Source organism: Lathyrus oleraceus, chromosome 4, assembly GCF_024323335.1.
Source record: "Lathyrus oleraceus cultivar Zhongwan6 chromosome 4, CAAS_Psat_ZW6_1.0, whole genome shotgun sequence".
Taxonomy (NCBI): domain Eukaryota; kingdom Viridiplantae; phylum Streptophyta; class Magnoliopsida; order Fabales; family Fabaceae; genus Lathyrus; species Lathyrus oleraceus.
Window position 1 is genome coordinate 280,189,334 of NC_066582.1, and position 22,169 is coordinate 280,211,502.

Consider the following 22,169-nt stretch of genomic DNA (forward strand, 5'->3'; position numbering starts at 1 on the left):
TTCGAACCATTATCAGTGATGATTCTCTCAGGAACCCCATAACGATAGATGATTTCCTTCTTAATGAACCGGGCAACCACTTGTTTAGTCACATTAGCATAGGAAGCTGCTTCTACCCACTTGGTGAAGTAGTCAATCGCAACCAGGATGAAGCGATGTCCATTAGAAGCAGTGGGCTCAATCTTCCCAATCATATCAATCCCCCACATGGCAAACGGCCACGGCGAATTCATGACATTCAGAGGGCTTGGTGGTACATGCACCTTATCAGCATAAATTTGACACTTATGACACTTCCGAGCATAATTGAAACAATCGGATTCCATAGTCATCCAGTAATAACCGGCTCTCAACATTTTCTTAGACATTACATGACCACCAGCATGGGTACCAAAAGATCCTTCATGCACTTCTTGCATCAACATGTCTGCTTCGTGTCTATCCACGCATCTGAGCAAGACCATGTCAAAGTTTCTCTTGTACAGCACATCATCCTGATTCAAATAAAAGCTTCCAGCTAGCCTTCTCAGGGTTTTCTTGTCGTTCTTTGACGTACCTTCAGGATACTCCTGGCTCTTGAGGAAGTTCTTGATATCATAGTACCACAGTTTCTCATCCACAACAAACTCGGCTGCAAACACATATGCAGGCCTCTCGAGTCGATTCACCGCAACATGTGGCACATGATTCCACCAATGAACTCTGATCATCGAAGACAAAGTAGCCAAGGCATCAGCCATCTGATTCTCATCTCGGGGGACATGATACAGCTTCACCTTCTTGAAGAACGTCAGTATTCTTCTGGTGTAATCTCTATAAGGAATCAAATGCGGCTGATTAGTATTCCAATCTCCATTGACCTGATTAATCACTAGAGCGGAATCTCCATAAATGTCAAGTGTTTTGATCCTCAGATCAATGGCTTCTTCTATCCCCATGATACAAGTCTCGTACTCAGCCTCGTTTGTTGGTGACGTCAAAAGTCAGTCTGGCAGAAAAAGGTATATGAGCCCCTTTAGGATTAATGAGCACTGCCCCAACACCGTTACCATTCACATTAACAGCCCCATCAAACATCAATGTCCACTTGTCATCAGGATCCGGTCCTTCCTCGACAAGAGGCTCTTCACAATCTTTCATCTTAAGATACATGATGTCTTCATCAGGGAATTCAAACATCATTGGCTGATAATCATCAATCGGTTGCTCGGCAAGGTAGTCTGATAGAATACTACCTTTGATGGCCTTCTGTGACGTGTATTGGATATCATATTCTGTTAAAATCATCTGCCAACGGGCAACACGTCCGGTGAGAGCCGGCTTCTCAAAGATGTACTTCACTGGATCCATCTTAGAAATCAATAAAGTGGTATGGTTCAACATATACTGCCTCAGTCGGCGAGCAGCCCAGGCCAAAGCACAACAAGTTTTCTCAAGCTGTGAATATTTGATTTCACAGTCGGTAATATTTTTGCTAAGGTAGTATATGGCATGCTCTTTTCGACCAGACTCGTCATGCTGTCCCAATACACACCCCATCGAGTTCTCAGTCACTGATAGGTACATTATCAGAGGTCTCCCAGGAACTGGAGGTATAAGGATTGGAGGTTTCTGTAAATACTTTTTTATCTTGTCAAAAGCTTTCTGACAATCATCATTCCACCTGATTGCTTGATTCTTTCTTAGCAATTTGAATATCGGTTCACACGTGGCGGTTAGGTGAGATACAAACCTTGCAATGTAGTTCAATCTCCCTAAAAACCCACGAACCTGCTTTCCAGTTTTCGGTTCAGGCATTTCTTGAATAGCTTTGACTTTCGCTGGATCAACCTCAATCCCTTTCTCACTGACAATAAAGCCTAACAGCTTCCCGGATCTCACACCAAACGTACACTTGTTCGGATTCAACCTCAGTTTGAACTTTCTCAGTCTGTCAAACAACTTCTGCAAATTGACCAGGTGCTCCTCTTCTGTCTGCGACTTCGCAATCATATCACCCACGTACACTTCAATCTCTTTGTGCATCATGTCATGAAAGAGAGTCGTCATAGCCCTCTGATAGGTAGCACCGGCATTCTTCAGCCCAAATGGCATCACCTTATAGCAGAACGTGCCCTAAGGTGTAATGAATGTCGTCTTTTCCATGTCTTCTGGCGCCATCTTGATCTGATTATAACCAGAAAAACCATCCATGAAAGAGAAAACCGAGGATTGAGCAGTATTATCAACCAATACATCAATGTGAGGTAATGGGAAATCATCTTTTGGACTCGCTTTATTCAAATCCCGGTAATCGACACACATTCTGACTTTGCCGTCCTTCTTCGGCACGGGAACGATGTTGGCCACCCACGGGGGATAAGTCGTCACCGACAAGAAACCCGCATCGAACTGCTTCTGAACCTCTTCCTTGATCTTAACAGCCATATCAGGACTCGTTCTCCGAAGCTTCTGCTTGACTGAAGGACACTCTTCTCTGAGAGGTAGTCTATGCACCACAATATCGGTATCCAACCCAGGCATATCTTGATACGACCAGGCGAATATCTCCACATACTCTCTCAGCATCTTGATTAACCTTCTCTTGACATATTCCTTCAAAGCATCCCCGATCTTAATATCCTTTCTGGCGTCCTCAGTACCAAGATTAATAATCTCCAACTCCTCCTGATGAGGTTGGATGACCCTTTCCTCCTGCTTCAACAATCTGACCAATTCTTTAGGGAGTTCACAGTCTTCATCACTCTCCTCTTCAGCTTGGTAGATGGGATTATTGAAATCATACTGAGCCATAACAGAACTGTTCATAGTGGATTCCGTGAGATCACTTCTGCATGTTTAATGCTTTGTTTTAGAAAAAAGAGTTCAAGAAAGTCACAAAAAACAAAAACATTGCCATTTTGTTTTTTTTTGAAAAATGAAAACAAAAATAGAAAGACAGGGATCACAAGATTGTTTGCAAAATGTCCTTTATTAATGATATCATTGAAAAAAACATGATGAGGCCCTACAATGAACCACTACGCTTTGGGCAGAACGTAGGGTTTTGTGCAGAATGAAAAAATAAAAGAAAATTACTCTGTTTGAAGAGTAACTTGGACCACATCTTCTGCTGTCCAGTTGTTGATCGACTCCCCTGGTGCACACGGGCGAACCCAGTTGTCTAGATCACAATCACTGTCACCATCTTCACTACTGGCCGCAAAGACGTCACCGTGATTCATCAGCCCAGCGCTGGTAAAGGTACTCGAACCTGTCTGCACCCCCTGCTCCGCCTGCAAGGGTTGATAACCAATACCGAACTTATCTTCTTTGACAGGCAAATCCACCATCTTGCCCCAACCTTCAGCGTTGCCCGAGTTGACAACCTCCATGGCTTGCTTATACGATGCAATTGAGGCACTTGGCTTCTTCTGCTCAGCAAAAGCCACCCTCTCAAGAGCAACGGTCTCGAATGCCTGGCATAAAGTCTCATGGATCTCGCCATCCACCTCTACATACTTGAAAGAGGATAGGTGACTCACTAGAATATCTTCTTCACCGCACACGGTCACAATCTGACCGTTCCAGACATACTTCAGCTTCTGGTGGAGAGTTGACGAAACTGTCCCAGCTGCGTGAATCCAAGGACGCCCCAATAAGCAACTATATGTTGGCTGGATGTCCATCACATAGAAGACAATACTGAACACCTCCGGACCGATCTTCACCGGCAATGTGACTTCACCAAAAACGGACTGTTTGGATCCATCAAATGCACGCACAATCAGATCACTCGGAGTGAGGATAACTCCTTCCACATCAATCTTACCCAGAATCTTCTTAGGCAGCACGTTCAAAGACGAGCCAGTGTCTACCAGCACATGTGACAACACTGCCCCCTTACACTCCATGGTGATGTGCAAGGCCTTGTTATGGTTACGTCCTTCAGGCGTTAAGTCCAAATCTGTGAACCCCAAACCATGCCTGGTGCTTACATTAGCAATGACACCCTCCAATTGGTTGACAGATATCTCTTGAGGCACGTAAGCCAGATTCAGCATCTTCAACAGGGCATTACGGTGCACCTCGGAGCATAGCAACAATGAGAGTATAGAAATCTTGGACGGAGTCTGATTCAATTGATCTACAATCTTGTAGTCACTCTTCTTAATTATTTTCATAAACCCCTCCACGTCTTTCTCAAACGAGCCCTCAGGCGCCTCTTTCTGAGCAGGTTCTTCCTCAATAGCAGCTTGTTTACCCTTAGCCTTAGCAAGAGCCTCAGCATTGTTATCTCTCAACGGTTGTGGAGCAAACAGGCGACCACTTCTGGTGAAACCTCTGGGTCCCCCGACATTGTCCACAACTGGACTGACGACCACAGGAGTTCTAACTGGCATTCCAATAGTTACTGGAGCTTGATTCACTGGCCTGACTTGATTTTCAGCCCTTCGATTGCTGCGGTAAGCGTTGTCATACTTCCATGGCACAACCCTACTATCAACAACCCTTCTTCCCGAAGCAACAAAAGTAGTTGGAGTACTGACGGTTACAGGAGCAGAAATGGTAACAGGAGTACCACTAACTGTAGGCGCACTAACAGTCCTCTGACCACGTCCCTCGGACGGTTTGAAGTAGATAGTGACGGTTGACACCATCCCACGATCTTTAACAGCTCGAGAAAACTGTAAACAGCCCTCATCAATCAGATTCTGAATACCAGCCCTCAACTGTATGCAACCATTCTCTGACTCTGCACAGTCTACACAGTCCTCACAACAGCCCGGGAATACGCCCCCATTCACCAAACGGTCTTTTACAACAAACAGTGATGTCTGGACATCCTCAACACTGACCACCAAGTCTTCAGCTTCTCCCCCTTCAACATTGTTCACTCTGTGTGCACCATGCTGAAGCATAGGATTGTTTACAACATTTGGCACAGGAGCAAAATTGATAGTTTTAGCGTCAATTAGGTCCTGGACCTTATAATGAAAAGTCCTACAGTTCTCAATATGGTGCCCCGGTGCACCATAGTGGAAATCACAACGAACGTTGGCATCGTACCCAGGTGGTATTTTTGTCAACGGAGCCATAGTACGCAACTCAACAAACCCCAGTCGGAGCAACTCGGGCAGCAACTCGGCGTATGTCATCGGCAACGGGTCGAAACGTCGATCCGGCATCCTCTGTCTCTGCTGAAACGGACGTTGCTGTTGTTGTTGTAGTGGTGGTGGTGGTTGTTGAACCCTCTGTTGTTGTTGACGAGGCTGAGGTGCCGGAATGGTTACAGCAGCAACCTGGCGGTATTGATTTCTATTTGTACTCCTTCGGTGTTTCACCGCATTGGTTTCACCCTCTCTCTTGCGAGGTGCCCCAGCAAATGGTTTCTTGGAAGATGAGGAACCATCATCCTGAATCTTCCCGGCTTTAATTAAACTTTCAGTCCTTTCCCCGCAAATAACAACATCCGAGAAACTACCGAATGGGCAACTTCCCATCCGGTCCATGAATACCCCTTGTAATGTTCCAATGAACATGTCAGTCAACTCCCTCTCCAGCATAGGGGTTGTACTCTTGCAGCCAATTCACGCCACCTCTGGGCGTACTCCTTGAAGCTCTCTCCAGATTTCTGACAAAGACTCTGCAACTGAGTCCGGCTCGGCGCCATGTCCATGTTATGTTTATATTGCCTCAAGAAGGCCTCACCCAGGTCTCTCCAGTTACGGATAGAATCTCTCTTCAGTTCCATGTACCAATCCAAGGAAGCCCCAGACAAGTTGTCCTGGAAGAAGTACATCCACATTTTCTCATCATCTGTATAAGCAGAGATCTTCCTGTAATACGCCTGCACATGGGTGCGAGGACAAGAAGTACCGTTGTACTTATCAAATGAGGGCGCTTTGAATTTGTAAGGGATCCTCAACCCTTCCACCAAACCCATGTTAGTCACATCAAACCCAAGTGAGTTCTGACATTCCATAGCTCTGATTTTCTCAGCAAGGGCATCAACTTTACGGTCCCTCTCTTCAACTCTCACTACATCATCGTCTTCACTGAGCAGAGTGAACATGTCCTCCTTCCTGTCAACCAGCGGAGCAGGATGACGAATCGGAGCCTGGGCAGCTCTGGCATTAACAGTCTCTGCAGCAAGAGGTTGTTTGTTGATTCTAATACCCCTCAACTCATCCCCTACAGCGTAGTCATTGACGGGAGCAGCAGCAACATTCTCATGAACCGGGACACCCACTGGTGAAGCACGGTTGGACGGCGGAATCACAGCTTCCTGTCTCTGGGCTAAGGCACGCAGCTCCTCTTGCCCTTGAACAACCCCTTGCATCATTGTCATAAATTGGGCCTTGTTAGCCCTCATCTCAGCCAATTCTGCTTGAACCTGGTCCATGTTTCTCTGATGATTCAATCTGGTTGCGTAACGGTGCGGTCGTTGATCAGCTATCCTGCCTGACACAGGAACCAGAGTGAGAAGTCACGAGCAAGAACACCTGTTATGCAAAATGATATGTGTATGATGCTAATGATGCGTATGATGCACATGGTCTGTTCATTTCTCAGGCATTCAAAAGCCCATTCATCTTCAAGAAATGGTAACCTGCAATACACAACAAAGAAGCAACACAAGATAACTGAGCATCAGGTGAAACATCAACAACCAACTCATCTATAGATATGAGCAACAAAGATCATACCACAAAGTCAACAAAGATCCAAATGATCAAAGTACAACAACGAATCCCATCCAACAAGCCTGGAGGTGATCCTCAACATACACAACAGAGATACAAGCTAAGACAAATGACTTCCAGGAATGAGCCTCTTCAGGTACTGACACTGGTCTATCAACAGGTCACACTCTGAACATTCTGGCAAAGGAGTGAGCTTCTCCTTCAATTGTCTTCTGAGCTCCACAACTTCTCCTCCAAGTTGGTTCTCTGATGCACGTCTCAAGTCGACTTCCTTCTTCAACTGGATGTCTTTGTCTCTAAGTTGCTTCTCCAGGTCTCTGATCTTCTTCTGATAACTGGCCTCAGCTCTCTGCAACCTCAAGCACTCTCGGTGTTCTGCATTCAACAAGGCCTCCATCTCCTCATAGGATATCTTCTTGCTCTTTACTCCACTAGCATCTACACCTTGCATGTCTCTGAGTTGATGAGTCAGGTTCAACTTATCAGCTTTGGCTTTGTACAACTCCATCTGGGTATCTTGTTCCTTCTCCTTCAACCGACGATTCTCCATCAAGGCTTGCTTGTACTGCTCAGCAGGTACACTCTCAGCAAGGATCAAAGGTGGTTGCACTTGCAAAGGCTCCATCCTATCATAGGGCAACAACAAAGTTTCCACTCTCTTCTTGACCCACTCAATGTAGTCGGGCATAGCAATGGCAAACTTCTTCCCTAGAACAGCTCCATCCTTAATACCAATGGTCTTCCAAGCTCTTCCCACTCGCTCCAATCTAACAGGGTCACTTCGCTTCTCAAAATACACACTCTCAGCTATCTCAGCCTCAAGTGGTCTTCCATTCATCACGAACCCCAACTGGCGAAGAGAAAGAACTGGGTTGTAATTGATGCAACCCTTAGTCCCTACAAGTGGCACATTCCGGAACTCTCCACAACTCATGATGACATTACGCGCATCCATCCGGTAAGATTGCCATCTGATATCATAAGAGGTAAGAGACATAATCCTCTGAGTCCACTTATGAGTGCTCTGAGCATCCATAAAAGGTCCACTGACTGGAAGAAGAGACAAGAACCATCTGAGCAACAATGGAAGGCAACATCTGATAGCTCCACCCTTACCATGTCTATTGTGAATAGCATAGTAAGTGTCAGCTAACAAAGTAGGAACTGGGTTTCCTCCAATGAAGATAATGACTGCAGCATAGTCCACAAAGTTGGGCGTACTCGGGAACAGGACAATCCCATAAATCATGATAACCAACTGAGTGTGAAAAGCTTCCCAATTCCCCTTCTCTGCTTCTTCTCTAGCAATCCTCAACAGGAACTTCAAAGGTAAACCCACAACATCCCCACTGGACTTCCAATTACCACTGACTTCTTTGATACCCAAATGGAGAGCTCTGGCAACAACTCTGAAATCAACTTCCTTAGGCACATCCAAGAAAGGAACCTGATACCGGATCGGGACATTCAGAAAAATGGAGTACTCCTCAAGAGTAGGCGCCAACTGATAATCCTGGAATGTGAAGCAACGAAGCTCTGGGTCGTAGAATTGTAGAAGAGTCTGCAAAGGCACTGGATCTACCACCGTCTTCAACAGTGTCAACAAGTCCCCATACTGGTCAGCAAACATCTTCTGATTACCACCGGTCACAAAGTTGCTCAACCCTATCAGAGAAGTCATTGGCTCACGGTGAAAACTGTAAGAACAAGTCTTCCGCTTCAACTCTGGGACTGTTGCCATCTCTCACAATGAATAGACTCCTGAATGAACCTGAGAAATGATATGCATGAAGGGATTAGCTTTTTTCTTTTCTATTTCAATTTTTTTCTCAATTTTTTATTGCATATTTTTTTGAAAATAAACATGCTATGATGCAAATGATGCAGACAAAACTGACTGGCTGTGTGTCTCGGAGCACAGGATCAAAGCTTCGGCTTGAACTCGGAACCACAAATTCATCTGAAACCCAAAGTCATCTGAGACCCCAAAATTCTGAACCAATAGTCACCAACAGGATCACAAGTCACCAACAAGTCACCGACAAGTCATCAACTGTACCTGTAATAATGATCATTCCCTCCCCACTCACGGGTGTCATCTAGGCCAGGGTAAGGTCGAGAGAAACGCAGCATAAATAACCCTTTCATAGAATATCATCATATACACACCCGAAGTATGTAACGATAATACCCCATCAGAGTCTGAACTGCTCGTGATATCAATGTTCTGCTAAGTGGCGCAATACCACCCGCTTCCCATGAATCACTCTATTCCTAGGTGTCCTAGATTTCACTCATAGCCTGGGTATTGGGCCTTTTACCTCATGTAACTCCCACCCCAACAGAGAGACAAACACAGCACAGCCAGATGAACAGATGAAAATGATGAATGCAAATATAAATGCAAACAATGAATAACTGAATGCAATAAATAAAACAGAAAAAGCAACCAAACCCTATCCTAGAGAGCGCTAGGAGAGACTCGCTTAGGGAAGATGGACCAGCAAGAGGTCAACTTCTCTTTAGTCCCCAGCAGAGTCGCCAGCTGTCGCATTACGCGAAAAACCGGCGGGAAAACGAAACAACAGAGCCGCCACCGTGTGTTATTTATCCCAAAAGAGGGAAAGGAAACGCTCGAAGTAAACCTGGAAAAGACATGGTCTCGCGACCAGAGAAAGATGGGATCGGGAGTCGGTTATGCGAAGGGAAGGTATTAGCACCCCTACGCATCTGTCGTACTCGACGGGATCCACGCACAAAAGGAAGGATAAGGTTGCTAAAAACTGCTCAAACACCACACAAGGCTGGAAAGAACACACAGAAAGACAAGAGAACTAACTCGGTAGGATATCGCATCCTGGGCCTACGTAGTCTGTCGGGCACAGACATCAGAGTCGACGTAGTTCGGGACAGGGGAAAACGTGCTCGCTAGGATGTCGCATCCTATACATACGTATCTTCTCTGACCGGAGAAGAATCAGAGCACTCGTAGCTCGCCCAACGCACACCAAACAAAACCACACAGGAAACCGACTGCCAATCGCTGGACTTACGTCAGACTCCACACAAACAGGCAAACATGGAAACCGAATGCCAATCGTTGGACTTACATCAGACTCCGAGCCAACAAACACACGCACAGGAAACCGACTGCCAATCGCTGGACTTACGTCAGACTCCAACAAGCAAACACAAAGAAGGTTGAAAAAGAAAAAGGGCGCCCGGAGAGATCCGCTCATCTCCTGCCTACGTACCTCATCTGGCATGAGGATCAGGGCGACGTAGTTCCCCTACGCAGGGAAAAAGGACTAGCCTAACCAGAGACAAAGGGAGACACAAACTACTAGGGAGACTACGACTCGAGCCTAGAAGTTGTCATGCATACGATCCCTATGTTAAGGTTGCTATCTAACTTGCACAGGAAGCAAGCTATCCTAAACAGCACAAGCAAATACATACAAGCACAAAAATCAAGCACACACACTATATGCAAACAATTGGGCTCATACAAGGTTAGGCTTTAGTCGAGGGGTCATGTCAACCTCAACAAACAAGCCACTGGAATGGGGTATGATTAGCTCTTAACCCTAACATTAAGAGTTAGGGTGAAGCAGATGAAATGGAAAGTGAGGGTAAGACCTCACAGCTCTTATCCCTGGCCTGGGAGAGCTTCAGACAAATGAAAGGGTGGGAGTTCATAAAGTAGGAACTCTTCTCCACATATGACTGACACAACAAAGATCTTGGGTTAGTATCCACAATGCATCAACACAAAGTGTGTGTGAGCAAAGTGAATGACACACTGAATAGCAGGAGATGGATTGCACATCTCTTTTATCTGCCCATTGCCTCATAAGAGGACTTTTCCTGCTTGGCACAAAAGTAAACAAACACAAGCATTGCCTCTTAAGGAGGGCTTCAGACAGGTGCCTGCCCACATAACAGGACAGGTCTTCCAGACTACATGAAGTCAGAGAGTTATACCTCAATGGTTAAGCAACCAAGCAAAGCAAAAGCAAGTTCAATAAGAACTCAACGCAACTTAGGTACCTGAAAAAATCTAAACCAATCAGTATACAATTCAAACAATCAAACAGACAACAGTCATCCATACAATCAGACAGACAAGCAATGCAACAATGTCCAAGGCACAAGCCAATAGGAACAACACAAACAACTTGGAATCAACCTACAAAACAACTCAAAGTTAGCCAACATCTAGAGAAAACATCAATGCTCAAGTGAGGAAGCAACATCCACTATGGACTTGGATGTGTAAACCTGAAATCAAAGCTCAACTGTGAGTCACAAACCACTAGGTCAAGGCCTAGGGTCAAAGATGGAGAAAAAATTCAAAACAGAACATGAAATTTAACATGAATCAACTTCATTCAATCAATAACACAATCCAAAAGGTCTCGTGTCAATATCATTAACCAAAATCATTTCATGAACCAAACATGGCAAGGTATGCAAATTGTGACCACATTGTGACATCAGAATGAACAAATGCACATTAAATAAAAAATGATTCAAATAATCTTGGAAAAATTCATGAGTAAACAGAACATACAACATGATCATCACACAAAAAGTTAGAGGCATTGAACATCATTAGGCATGGCAATCACATAGCATAAGTCAAGACAAGCACAACAAGCACATGTGTGACACCAATTGTCACACTAACTTAGCATAGGCATAAAACAGAGATGGATTATGGTAAAAACCTCAAACCAAATCCAAAACAACATTCAACATGTCTAGAAATAGTGTGCAAAATTTCACATTCATTGGATAATCCACAAGCATTTCACAATCAAATGAAGTTCAAGGCAATTTAAAAGCTCAAATGTGACCATCCAGAATGCAAAATTTCAATTAAATCAGAAATGATCCAAAAAATTCCAAAAAAAATCATGAGCAATCACAACATGTTTGGCATGAATCATACAAAAAATAAAGGCAATTGGAATTCATTTGGCATGGCAAACTCATCAATCAAGTTGAACATCACAAGGTGTGACACAAATTGTCACACCTAACTTAACACATTCATAAAATAGCAACGGTAGATGATAAAAATACCAAATCAACACCAAAATGTCAAGCAAAGAGTCTAGTTATAGAATGCAAAATTTCATGAGCATTGGATAAGAATCAAGCATTTCACAAATGATATGGCAAAGCAATGTCAAGAATGGACATGTATTCAATATCCTTAGGCAAAATAATTTCCAGGCCAGGCACAATTTATGGAAAAATGATGATAAAATAGTAGACAAAATGAGGAACATAATGCAAAAAATCTCATATTTTTTGGACGATTTTTCAATTAGATATGAATTTTGGAAGATGAAGAAAAATTTTAAAAAATCATGTGAAACAAGTATGGCAATGCATGGAGGGAAATGAGAAAATCATGACAACATTTGAAATAATGGTGCAGCGGAGGATCGAAGCATGTGCGAATTCAAATGCTGGCGCGCTCATATGAAACTCAGCGTTTCATTAATCCTTGTTGGCCTGGTCCAAGTACATGTGGCATGGTCAACTGAACCTGAGCCAATTATTACGCCATGCAAACGATGATGTGGACCAATACATGTTAAGACCTAGACAAACACATGCAAAACGCAGGAAAGTGTTCCTGATGCATCAAAACCGTTGCCAAATGATGAACATCATCATCTTCAACGCGCGCCATGCATGAACAGTGGCATCTCAAGAACATCCAAGAACAAAATTCTCAGAAATTGAAATTAAGCATATCAACGTGTACAACATACATCAAGAATCCATAACTAATTCATCAAGAAACACTCAAACATGCATGAATCGAAACAAATAAGAATCATCATCCAAACTTTATACAAGCATATCTCACTCAATTTTGCATGAAAATCAATGGTTCAAAGCTCAGAATACTCAGCATCCTATGATCTACAACAATGACATAACAAATTTGAGAAATAAGGAGATCGATTTTGTGACCTCTTGAAGTGCAGAATTGGAATTGTGTTGATTCAAGCCTTGCAATGCTCCAATGTTCCTCTATGAAGCTTGTGAAGTTGATTGGAAGAGAAATGGAGACTTAATTGTACACGAATTCGCCGGAATTTGCATTTGCCATGGATGAGTTCAAGCTTCAATATGTTGCAATCTTGCCTTGTTTTCTTCGATTCCACGTGCAAATATCCTTGATAACACTTCAGGATGATGAATCAAGCAAGAGACGTGGATGTTGCTTGAAGAAATTTAAAGAAATTTTTGAGAGAGAATTTTGAGAAATTTTCTAGATCTGAAAAAATGGTTGTGGTTAATGCTAAAACAGTTAGGGTTTTCCTCTTATACCTCTCCCTAATCACTCTTTTAATCATGCTTAAGAAAATGGTTAAGTGGAATTAGCAATTTGGAGTGTAAATGCAAAATTTGTTTTTCACCCTATGCATGAAAATCATGAATGAATAGTGCACGAATTTATTTGATTTTCACTCAAAATATCATTTTGGAGCCAATGGTAATGGTAGAATGTGTGAACAATGCACCAAATTTAAACTTTAATTTTTCCCTCCAAAAATCAAGTGAAATGAAAATGATTATGTGATGACAATTGGTGTAATGCAATGTATGTTTTGGAAACTAGAGGTCAAAATGAGAATTTAGCAAAAAGAACCACTTGAATTGGAGTTTTGGTTGAGAAGTTATGCCCATTTGAAGTTCAAACCACACTTTGCCAAGTTTTAATCATATCTCTTCAACCACACATGAGAAACCCATGATCTTTGTCTTTTTGGAAATGGGAGAGAAAGATCTTCAACTTTCATGTTGGACAAAACTTCATTTGAAGCTTTCTTGATGATGTAATCTTGAGTTGAAAACCTTTCCATTTTTGGCAAATTCAAATTATAGTTCACCTGCTATTTTTGGAAAGTTTTGATCTGACCTCAAATTCTTCGATGTTGATGTTTGAAATGTCAAATGAGACTTGTTTGCACATGAATGAGGCATCTCTAACCATCTCCCACCTCCAAATCCATAGTTAAACTGACAGTTGACTTCTGTTGACTTTTTAGGGTTTCAGATGATTTGCACATGAACTGATGAGCTCTGAACCTTCAATGCTTGACCAATCACTTCAAAATGATCCTTGGGTCACATGAACTCAATGTACCAACCCTAAGGCTTTGATCTCATGGGAAATGCTCTTGTTGCCTTGCACAGCTGAATCTCCTGACCAGTCTTGCCTGATGAGATATGATGGACTATGCAATTGACAATGCAATGTTAATGACCTAAAATGAAAATGTATATACAAAATGGGAGGTGCAAATTTGAGGTGCTACAGCACCTCCTGAGTATACTGCAGAGACATTGTCCCGAGGCCAGCGAAGAAATGAGCGTCGACCCGCCACCATGGAAGACATCTACGCTGAGATGTTGCGACACAACCAGAGGATGAAGGAGCGCCAAACGAAAATGATGCAAACAATCCAGCAGATACAGAGGGATCAGCATGACTATGCGAACTGGCACGATCAGGGGATGGAGGAACTTTCTAAAGAGATGAGTGCCCTGACACATCGCGTTGATTCCATCCAGGAGTACACTATATGGGGTCGAATCCTACCCAACGTGGTAGAAGTGAGCATGCACGAGCAAGAGTTAGAACACACAGATCCCAACGTCGTAACGACGAGTAGTGATCTTCGTGTTTCTTCCCTTTTCATTCTTTATATTGTCGCATTGAGGACAATGCTTTGTTTAAACGTGGGAGGAAATCCTTGTCTTTCCTTTACTTGTTTCTATTTTTAGCCATAACAAAATTTTTTGTCTTTATCTAATCGTTCATTCATTTATATCTAAATTTGCCATAACAATTTTTTTGTTTTTTTCAAGTTAAATGCATACCCTACGAGTATATAGGTTGTCTTACAAAGGTTCTGTTAGGAAACTGAGAAAATTCTAACAATATTGATACCGTCCTGACACCTTAGATCTCTCACTTTTATGAGATCAGTTTGAATACCCATTATACTGATATCTAAAGTCTCCATTCTAGATTAACCCCTAGTAGTTTATACTAGCTGTCAACATCGTCTTAAACACAAACCATGTGAAGAGCCGATGAATATAAGTGATTGATGCCTACGAATTAAGAAGATCCTTCATACTTTTGCTATCGAGAAATGGAAAAATTCACCATACAAACGGTTGCAAGATGTACAAAAGGAAGGAACAAAAAAACCCAGTTGGTTGGTTCAGAGGTACCTGGTACTGGACTTGGTAGGGCGAACTACAGTTCGACCCCCCCCCCCCCCCCCACAACCTTCAAATGGGATATATAAAGGGTTGCCACACTAGTGTACCAGACCCCGTGCTAAAAAAGGATCAAAGTCACTAACCGGCTACTTCACTAAGTGCGTGTAAAGGTAACGGGCTTAATGTGATTGCGCTAGAATGAAACCGGGTGAAATAGGAACGAGAAGCATTAGGTTGGGCTATAATAGCATGATTCGAACTGATTTGCATCAAATGAGAGATCTACGTTAATGCTTATTGCTTGTGTCGTCACTGTATCTTTAGTTTTTTACTTGAGTATCTGTCATCTTAACGAAGTACCTAACAACCACGTACGAATTGGAAATGTGTTATGTATTCGCGTTTAACTAGTGTTTTCAAATTTTATTTGCTTGAGGACAAGCAAAGATTCAAGTTTAGGGGAGTTTGATAACGCGAAAATACATCGTATATTTGTCTTGATTTACACTCGTACCACTTTCATTTATATTTCGATTATTATGCAAGTGTTCGAGTTATTTTTGCAGGTATTTCAATTCACATGCTTAAATGAGCAAAGTATAGAAAAGGAAGGAAAAGAAGAAGAAACAAAAGAGAAAATAGCAGAAAAGCAGAGAATACAAATTATGTGCATGTGACGTCCGTCACAAAGCCTGTCACGACCGTCATGACCAGCCTGTCACGACCGTCACAAGGCCAAAATCAGCACATTAAATTTGTCAACAGAAGTGATCCATCAGGCCCTTATTTCTCGTTCCTCGGCCACTTTCCCGTGGATTTCTCACTCTACCAAGTCACCCTTATTTCTCTCAACTGCCAAGACCAAATGGAGAATATAAAAGGATGGAAGTTGGAAACCTACGGGCACGCTTAATTTTCCTCTCTGAAGCCAGCTTTCAAGACCTTTCTCTGCAATTTATTTTTCCACAGCAATTCTGTTTTTCTTTTATTTTTCTTCAACAACATTGTTTTCTTTTACCGTTCAGAGTTTCCGTTTTCCCTTTTTCCTTTCCGTTTTTCATTTAGCCAGAGTAGTAGTTTCCTACATTGGGGAACTACTGCAATTTATTTAATTTAGTTTAAGCAATTATTTCGAAGAAGCAGAATCCTACCGACCTGTGGAGGACTGCTCAAGTACTTCAAGATTCGGCATATTCTATTAATCCAATCTCCAGGTTTTTATTCAATTATTATTGTTATTGCTTTATTATTATTATAATCATGTTTACTGTATTGTTGATCTGTTTATGCTCGTCTGTGTTTGCGTTATTTAACATGTCCGGCGAAACTACCGGTACCGGTATGTAAACCATTCAATTAGACGGGATTTAATAATAATCGGTGTAAAACTTCTTTTCTCAAACAATCTTTTTGGCAGTGGTTTTTAATTTAAATTTAATTAACTTTGTCACAAGAGTGAGAAGCTATTTAATACGATTTTGCCACGAGTGTGGGAAATTAACTAAGGTGAGAACCGACAATCGCGAGAGCGTGAGGGTCGAACTGGATAGTAAAAACTAGGCATCGATTTTAAAAACAGCGAGAGCACTTTAAAAGCAATTAGAACTTATTTATTTTCAAAAGGTATTTTTAACTTCAAATGGGACAGCGAGAGCGTACATTCTGACTTAAAGGTATATTCTGAATCAACAATCACGAGAGTGTGAGATAAAGCCTTTTACATAAGTATTTTCTACTGAAAGATATTTGGTACTTAAATTATACACCAGTGACTTATCGAATCTCTGAAGATTAATGTGTTGCATACTAATATCCCCCTATTAATATTTTCTTAAAACTTAACTTCCCTTAGATTTAATTTTCGTTCAACCAAACTTCTAAAAATCATTCCCTTAGCTAAACATAGTAACGCCGGTAGCATTAGTTTGACCATCGGTCCCTGTGGGTTTGATATATTTTAAAACTAAAATGACTAGACTGTGCACTTGCAGTCAAGTACCCGATAGACTATATTCTATATACAGTCACGAGACTATCATGAATACTTCAAGTGAAATTTTTTGGAAGGAGTGTGAAAATATTGAGTTCAAAGACGATGAAATCAGGAATCCATACCTAGTGAAAGAATTGTCCTAAAAAGACAAGTCTAAGTATTGTCGCTTCCATAAGAGTTAGGACCCTAGTACAAGTCATAGCATCCAACTGAACTATGCAATAGAATGAGTGATTAAGAAAGGGAGACTGAATGAATACGCCTGGGATAATAAGAGAAGTCGAAGGAGCTAAGAAGATTCATCAAAGAAGAAGCGTTCCTCCCATAGAGACAAATCCCCCAACAAGACTGTTGAAGTTGTTACTAGAATCAAGGGGAGAAATACAACAACATTGAAGAAGAAAAAGGCGATAAGGGGAAGTGTCAGTATATTGCATACATCACTAGAGGTATCCTAAAAGCGAGGAATCCCTCGAAAGGGACAATGAAGATGAAGATTGTCGATCTGATGGTCGTAAAAAAAAAGGAGAGAGAGGTCAATCCTTTGATTATGTAACAATGAAAAGATAGGGGATTGTAAGCAAGATATTTCCTCATGTGATAACGGCCACATTTGAGAAATTTGATGTTTCCCGAGTCCTCCATGATGGCGGAAGTTCCTGTGATATTATGTACTCGAACCTTTTTTAGAGAATGGGACCGAAGAAAGATAAATTATGGCACTACAAAGGATCCGACCTGTAAGTCTTCGAACGACATAGTAACTCATCTCTGGGGGTATAATGAACTAATGGTCACATCAGGAGAAGGACGAGATACCAGGATGTTCGACTTATAATTTTTAGTGGTTCCATACAAAAGTCTCTACAACTACATCATAGGCAGACCCTTAGTGGTAACCTTACACGCAGTGGCGTCTCTGGTCCACGTCAACCTGAAATACCACAACATCCATAATGAGCCGATGATGATAGGCGTCGACTTTTTCAAAGGGAAGAGGATACACAATGCTCCGCAGCGAGACCAGAAGAAGGGTGAAGGCAAAGCTATGGAGATCAATGTTTCTTCCCAAATCAAGCAGTTGAGGGACATAGTTAATTGGTCCATGACATGTAAGGTAAATCACTTTGGTCAGATATGTGTAGGTAATGAATTTGGGTGAAAGTCTAAGCCAACTATCATGTCCCTAACGGTTAATAAGCAACGGTCACGCTGCTTGGTTTATTTCAATTTACTCAATATATAAAGTTATGATGTACAACGTTATTCCATTAAATAGTAAATAAATTTTCAATAAGTTTTCTTTTTTCTTGTGATTATAAAAGGTAACGACGAGTCAGAGGTGTTGTCACAAACGCCACCAATGTACAATCAAAGTAATCAAAGCCCTCATCACAAAGACTTAGGAGGGAGGGGTTTAGAGAACTCATCAGAAGAACAAACTCTTCCGATGGATTTTTTCATCACTAACTATCAGTTTTACTCTAATCTTTATAAGACGGGAAGCCGATTTCTTTGGTGAATTAGTTGGATACATGTTTTTTGTTTTTTTTTTTCTGGCGTGTTTGTATCCGACATATATCCCATGAATGAGTAAACTTTGTGGTTTATGCCTTGCAATGTGTATTTCTCCAATGAATGAGTAAACTTTGTGGTTTGTGCCTTGCAATGTGTATTTCTATCTTTGTTACTTACCACTGATTTTACTTGTCTAAATCATATTTTCTTTTTCAAAAGAATTGTTGGAGTTTTGAAGAGTTTAGACAAATTATTTAAATATAATTTTTGTTGTATAATATTTAAAAAAAAAGTTTTTACAATAAGCACTATTTTATTATTTTAAACAAAAAAAAATTAAAAAAATTAAAAATTTATTTATAACTTTTATAAAAGATTATTTTTCGAAACATCTTCCTTTCTTTTTCTTACAAACTCTCAAACAAATCCTAAATATGGATACATCTCTCCGTTAAAATTCAACATTAATTTATCATGCTGTAAAAGACCAATTCATTCAGCTAAACTCAATTTATGTTGATTTAAGATTCTAATTTTAAAATGTTTATTTTTTATTTATTGAAATTCGAATCTATCGCCACTTTTACACTTATTTTTTTTATAAAATGTAATCCACATAAGTTTCACTAAGTAGAGAGTAAATATTGAAAAGATCGTTAAAGTAACTCTTATCAACCATATGCTTATGTCCATTTAACCCGTAAGATATTCTATTTTATTTGTTTTTTTAGATGAATCAAAATTTTAATGCGTCTGCCTTGTTCTTCTCTTTTTCTTTAGCATGAACATTACTATAAAAATTTATTTTTTAAAATTTTAAATATTTAATGTACGCAGATCTACTCCACCCTGGTTTTAGGTTTCTATTGTCAACTTCTATATATTTATTTTTCCCATTCTATTTGTTTGTCACGCTATTGACAACTCATTGAGATTCAATCTTTACATTTAAAAGTTTATTAAATACACCAACTATATAATTAATCAAATAATATCTTTACCTGCCAAATTTAAGTACAACCAAACGAGGACAGAAGTTTTTCTCCTTTATGATTTGTTGGTAAAATAGAGATAGTACCAAGAATGTTCCAGATCTTCATTTCCCTTTCCACCGTTTGGATGTTCCATAAGAACTCTTTCATGTTTAACCTTTATTTGCAAAATTTTAAAAATAATTTCTTAAAGTTTGCTTTCTTACTTTCTTATTAAATTGTAAACAAAAAAGCTGCCATCCAATTAATGAAATTTTTTATTTATTAAGTTTAGAATAAAATAAAATAACTTTTTTTTATTTTAACATTAAATATGACTAAATAGTATGGATTAAATGAAAAATTTCAAACATATAATATAATCGATCATTTATAATTTATAAAGTTCATACGCTGAAAATAGATCCGCTTGCTAACAAAACTTCATACAAATTTATAACTTTTTTTCTTTAAAAAAAACGAAAAAATATTTATAACGTTTATTTATTAGTTTACAACATTTTTTAATAAGCTATTTTAAACAATGTTCTAATTTTTAATTATAACTTATTATTTGTTCGGTTAATCTTTTCTTTATCATTTTAATCAAAATAAATTAAAAATTAATAAAAAATTGTTATAATATCATTTCATATTTATAATTTTATTTATTAATTCTAGTCATCTCAATTTAAAATTTATCTTATATCAGTTATTAGCGAATTTATCTCTTATTTATTCTAGTCATCTCAATCTAAAATTTATCTTATATCATTGAATTTATCTCTTATATATATATATATATATATATATATATATATATATATATATATATATATATATATATATATATATATGACATAATATAAGCTATATTTGTTTTAGAGTTTAATTGAAATACACCGACAGTGTAAAAAGATTTTAGACGTCGGATATTAAAAGAAGTTTGACTTTTATTTTAAAAATCTATAAAGTAATACAAACGGATGATGGTGATGAATCGACGATGTAAAACTTTTTACACTGACAGTGTATAGTAATTAATCTCTTTGTTTTATACTCATGTAAAATAATTTTTCTTTATTCTTCTTATAATGTTAAGATTCACTTTGGCTCCGAGATGCACTATTTACTGTGGTATGTATGTGTGTTATTTAATTTAAATCCATGTCAGTAACAATTAAAAAACATTCACGTAGTTTTTTTGTTTTTATTTTTTTAAAAATTCTAAAAGGCATTTTAAATTTTTTTAAATTTCTTTTATAAAATATATATATTTTTAAATATTTTTATTACGAAGGGATAAATTAAAAATCGCTCACATTACAAAAAATAAAATATAATTTTGTTGTTTTTGATAGTAAATTATTGACCTTTACTTTGACTAAAGTTGTATTTTAAAAACAAGATTTAAAGTCTTTTCCAATCCAATGTTATTTATTGTTTTTTCCTCTCTTAATTGGACATATTCTTCTGGATTATTTTATCTCTCTTCAGCTTCACCTCATGAAGATCGATTGCCAGACTTAACCTTGATGTGTATTTTAGATAAATATTCTCATTTTTCCCACTCCTATCATGGACTCAAGTACTGGTAAATCTTACTTTTCTATTGGTTTTTGTCTTCAAGATAGCGTTCCTACACCTATTCTAGAAGGAGACTTGAGTTTTCAGGGAGTTTCTTTATATGCGTGTTTGGATGGTTTTTTTACTCTAATTTTTCACGTTGTGCCCCGTGCAGTCCTTATCTGGGATCTCTGATAGTTTACAAAGTATTTAGCATATAAGCTTCATAAGTAAACAAAGCAGTTGGGTTGTACTTATCAATTGAGTGATGTTGTAAAGGTTGAAAAGTTAATGGTGTTAGAAACTTGAGATAGGAAACTAAAGTTCATTCAATCGTCTAGGGATTGCTTCCTGATGTAAATGCCTATTCAGAGGCCATTCAATCAATAAAATCATGTGATTCAGTACATCTCTGTTTTCATTTTCATTTTACTGTTTTGTTTGCAAAAATGACGTCCGAATTTTTGATAAACATTGCATCATGACACATAAGGGCTTTACAGGTACATGCTTAATAAACATTTAAAATTGCTGTAAATTTTAAGTGCTTTGGATCGTCTATTCAGAACAGATACCCTCGGGGCATTTCCTTAAAATCCCCTGCAGATGATCGTGAATATCTTCCCCAGTGAAGTCGCCAACAGACGAATCCGGTGTCTTATTCCTGCAGAGCTGATCAGAGTGTTGGATTCTTCAATTCCCAACAAGTTCTCACCACTGTACTCCCCAAGCGTTTGTTTCAGACTATTCACTCCCTAGTAGAGTTAACAGTGCCAGACTGTATATCCCCAGCGGAGTTGACAGTGCCAGACTGTATCTTCCCAGCAGAAACAGCTGCTCCTCGGAGTTTGACGCCAGATCGATGTTTTCAATCCCAGATCGATGATCTCTTTCCTGGAAGCATAACCTCGGTACCGTATCGGTGTTTGCCTCCCCCTGCTGAGTCATCTCTCGTAGATTATGGTTGCCAGAACCACTATCGCTTTCCCCAACAACAGGTTTTCAGTGCCATTCTCTCCCCAGTCAAAGTCTCGGTATTTCGTTATCGTCAGAACACCGCACGGCCGGTCATTTCCCCAACAGGATTCCTTGCTTCGGCTTGGCATTTTCCCCAGCATTTCGCATCCCTGCATGTAGAATCATATTGCATTGCATCCTCCCAAATCACGTAGC